Here is a 4,818-nt window from a genome sequence, read left to right on the forward strand (position 1 = left end):
TTAAATATGTCCTAGGATTTTATAAAATTTATTTGGTCGAATTTTGCAACAATTATTTGGGAGGTCCTTCACAAAAAAACCTCCTTCTGGGCACTCGAAAAATGGAAAATGGTTTTTTCGTCCAAAGAAAATGGAAACTTCCTTAGGGAACATTGTTTGCCATTCCAATATGCACCCTTGTGCACAATATGAGATCATTTGAACAAACTATGCCATGAATGTGGCCATAAGATTGATCATTTGGCTTGAAAGCCATTGATCTCCATACGTGATAGCTCGTTTCTGAGAACACTTTTTTAAAATAATTGTCGTATTACAAGTTTGTTATTTTTCCTGGGAACTTGGCCACATATAATGACACAATGCAAAGGTTTCCCAATTTTTTGATTTTTTTTGAATTTTTTATGCCCGTTTCAAAATGCGGTCAAAACGGCGGGAATGACCGTTCCTAGCTAGTGGTTGAATCTTGGAATTTTTTTGGTATTTCTCTGATTGAATAGATACTTATGTACCTAGAAATGATTTTTGGAAAAAATAAATAGCAAACTATGAGGCAGCTACAGTTCAAATTTGACCCTCTTCCAACTGAATCGACGGGAATTTGTCTTTTTCACGAGAGGTGGATCAAAGCTTCTGAGACTCAACCATTTGGTCAATTGTGCATTAAATATGTCCTAGTATTTTAGAAAAATTATTCGGTCCGCTTTTGCAACAAATATATGGTAGGTCCTTCACAAAAAACTCATTTTGGGCACTCAAAAAATGGAAAATGAATTTTTCGTCCAAAAAAATGCAATTTTTTTAGGCAACATTATTTGCCATTCCAAGATGCACCTTTGTGCAAAGTATGATATAATTTGAACAAATTATGCCATTCCAAAATGCACCCTTGTGCAAAAAATATAATAGAAACACATAGAAAAACACAATTACGTATGCTTTGTTCTCATTGGTTGAAATGTTTGTGCCATGGATTGATGACATGGCATCCATCCACCCATCCCATTTATCTAAAGAAAAAGAGAGAGAGAAAGAAAAAGAACCCTATCCCCTCCCACCCCCGGGCAGCCCAACCACCCAAACCCTATCCCCTCCCACTCCATCGCCGCCGCCCCCTTCTCCACAGATCCATCGTCGCCGCCCCCTTCTCCCCCCTCATCGCGCACGCTCAAGCCGCTCGCCGTCACCAGGAGACGCCGAGCCCGCGGTCTCCCTCCCCAAGATCACACCGGAGCCCGCGGTCCTCTTGCACCTACAACTCGGCTCTCCTCCTCCCCTTCCAGATCGCGCCGCCACCATCACCCCGCTTTCCAGATCCGACGCCATCCCCACCCACCACTGCCACGCCACCCACCGTCGACCTCGTCTCCTCCATCCCCCTTCCCTCACCTTCCCCATATCCACTAGTCCAGGCACGGCCATGGCGTTCCCCCTCCTCCTCTCTGCTAGGGTTTGGATTTCCACCTAACCCTCCCCTGATTTGGCAGCCACCGGCGACCTCCCTGCCCGTCTCCGGTCTCCCCCACCGGTGTTGTCCCCACCCTCGATGCCCTCGCCCCGGGCGGCGCAACACCCTCTTCCCCTCCCCCACTCTCTTCCCTTGGCGCGCCACCACCGTCTCGTCGCCAAGGGCGGCTGCTCGTCAACGCGCACGGCTTCGAGATGTCAGCGACGGATCCGCGTCGGGCGAGGATCCTCCTGTTCCGTGGCCACTTCGTGCCTTCTTCCCCTCTGAGTGCCGTGACGGACGTGCTCGACGGAGCACGCACCGACAGGAGGACGCCGCTCTAACCACGTCATGGAACTCGTCAAGGTGCCCCCCTTCTCTGTTCCATTTGATTTGTATCTTGAGCCACATTTTCTACTTCCAGGAGATGCTGATCTGCAACCACATTTGTTTTGGTCAGAATTAGTGATATGCACCTGCATTTTCTTTCAGTAATTGAATGTGATGCTATCGTTGCAGGTATAATTGGGATACCAATGAGAAGCAACTCAAACAGGATACCGGGCTGCTCAACATCCGTGCCGGGCTCGGCGTGTTTGCCAATCTGCGGCCAGCAACTGTGTTACCGCAAGTATATCAACATGCCATTTTAGTTCCACAACACTGCAGTCTGTACTTTAGATAGGTATTTGGCTTGGGTTGCATATGAGGCCACCTATCGATGGTCAGAGTGTGTCCTGCATCTCAGCTTAATCTGGATTAACTTCTTTGTTTTGATTAGGTAGCCAGTAGTTCAACTATATGGCCTAGATCGCTTAAGTTGGATCCAAGGCGATGTATCAAAAGCATTGGAGTGTCTCTTGTGTCCTAACATGATCTCTACTAGAAGCACATAGTTTAAATGAGCAATAAAATGCTAGCAAATGAAGTCATAGCTGCAAAATTTGGGCTGAATAGACTTGTTTGCTTCACTTATTCCTGGCTATATGCACTATGATAGGTCGATGGGACATGACTGGAGGGCGCACCGCGGGATCGGCTACTTCATCGAGCCGCTCGTTCTGCTCGGCCTCTTCGCCAGGTCGACCTTGTCCATTCGTCTCAAAGCTGAAGGGTGTTTTCTTATCCTGTTTCTGCTTGAGGTTAATTGATTCGATGTCAGATTATGTGTATATACTTGCAAGCTCAAAATGTAGTATAATAGTGTTGATATAATGTAGTGATGGGCTTATCTTATAATGTAGTATAATAGTGTTGATATAATGTAGTATAATAGTGTTGATATAATGTAGTATAATAGTGTTGATATAATGTAGTGCTGGGCTTATTATGTGTATATACTCGCTTGAGGTTATCTAATTTAGCACACTGCTGATCTTATAATGCTACTCTGCATACTTAACTTGCTGCCTGGTAGGGGTTCCCCTTGAAGGATTAATTGTGCTCTGTATCCTACCATGATATATTCTCAGCGATTTTACTGAAATTGTTGTAGTCTGAAAAATAGTTAACAGTTTCTCTATTTGGTACTATTAAACTGATAGTCAGAGAAACTGTTAAATTGTTGGTTTCATACTACTCACAATCAACAGATGAATTTCAGTACTTCTGTTTGGTACTATTTGCCACTAGTAAGAACAATTGTTTGTGAAGCTAGTAAAAATCATGGAACTTAAAAGGTCAAATAAGTTGATATATCTCTTTTCAGCCTTAACAGAGAAGATGGAGTTATCCGTTCTATTTAGCCTATTTTTACTTGGGTTGGATTAACCTGTGAACAAAATTAAAGTTCCTATAATACTAAATTAAATCTAGTTTCTGCACATCATATTGTTTTTCGGGTTTAGCACATGAGCTGTATTCTTCCACATGAATGGAACCACTTAGGGTTGTTTTAGCACATTGTAGTTCCAGCCTGAGAGAAACTGCAATTTCCCCTCCAACTCAGTGATTATTGATCCACATGAATGACATGTTTTTAAATCTATTTCCTAATTTTGTGGTCTGCGGAATAAGGCTGGTTGCTGTAGCTGCTCAAAAGTTCATTGCAGACATCGCAGACATTGCTGTTACTTACTATTCATTGCATTGTAGTTTCGTTGGAGATTTTGCTTAAGAGCCACTTGGATTCATGCAGCATCAGGAGGAGCTCAAGCACGACCACCAAGAGGCACCATCGCAGCAGCAGGTAGCACGTCCATATCCACCTCCCTCTCCCTCTGCTCCCAATCCTTTTTATTAGAATATACTATGTGAAGGAAATATGCCCTAGAGGCAATAATAAAGTTATTATTTATTTCCTTATAATCATGATAAATGTTTATTATTCATGCTGGAATTGTATTAACCCGAAACATAATACATGTGTGAATACATAAACAAACAAAGTGTCACTAGTATGCCTCTACTTAACTAGCTCGTTAATCAAAGATGGTTATGTTTCCTAACCATGAACAACGAGTTGTTATTTGATTAACGAGGTCACATCATTAGTTGAATGATCTGATTGACATGACCCATTCCATTAGCTTAGCACCCGATCGTTTAGTATGTTGCTATTGCTTTCTTCATGACTTATACATGTTCCTATAACTATGAGATTATGCAACTCCCGTTTGCCGTAGGAACACTTTGGGTGCTACCAAACGTCACAACGTAACTGGGTGATTATAAAGGAGCATTACAGGTGTCTCCAAAGGTAGATGTTGGGTTGGCGTATTTCGAGATTAGGTTTTGTCACTCCGATTGTCGGAGAGGTATCTCTGGGCCCTCTCGGTAATGCACATCACTTAAGCCTTGCAAGCATTGCAACTAAATGAGTTAGTTGCGGGATGATGTATTACAGAACGAGTAAAGAGACTTGTCGGTAATGAGATTGAACTAGGTACTGGAATACCGACGATCGAATCTCGGGCAAGTAACATACCGATGACAAAGGGAACAACGTATGTTGTTATGCGGTCTGACCGATAAAGATCTTCGTAGAATATGTAGGAGCCAATATGGGCATCCAGGTCCCGCTATTGGTTATTGACCGGAGACGAGTCTCGGTCATGTCTACATTGTTCTCGAACCCATAGGGTCCGCACGCTTAAGGTTACGATGACAGTTATATTATGAGTTTATGCATTTTGATGTACCGAAGGTTGTTCGGAGTCCCGGATGTGATCACGGACATGACGAGGAGTCTCGAAATGGTCGAGATATAAAGATTGATATATTGGAAGCCTATATTTGGACATCGGAAGTGTTCCGGGTGAAATCGGGATTTTACCGGAGTACCGGGAGGTTACTGGAACCCCCCGGGAGCCATATGGGCCTTAATGGGCTTTAGTGGAAAGGAGAAAGGGGCAGCCCAAGGTGGCCGCGCG

This window comes from Triticum urartu, chromosome 7A, assembly GCF_056163025.1.
Source record: "Triticum urartu cultivar PI428250 chromosome 7A, HENAU_Tu73, whole genome shotgun sequence".
In the NCBI taxonomy this organism is placed as follows: Eukaryota; Viridiplantae; Streptophyta; class Magnoliopsida; order Poales; family Poaceae; genus Triticum; species Triticum urartu.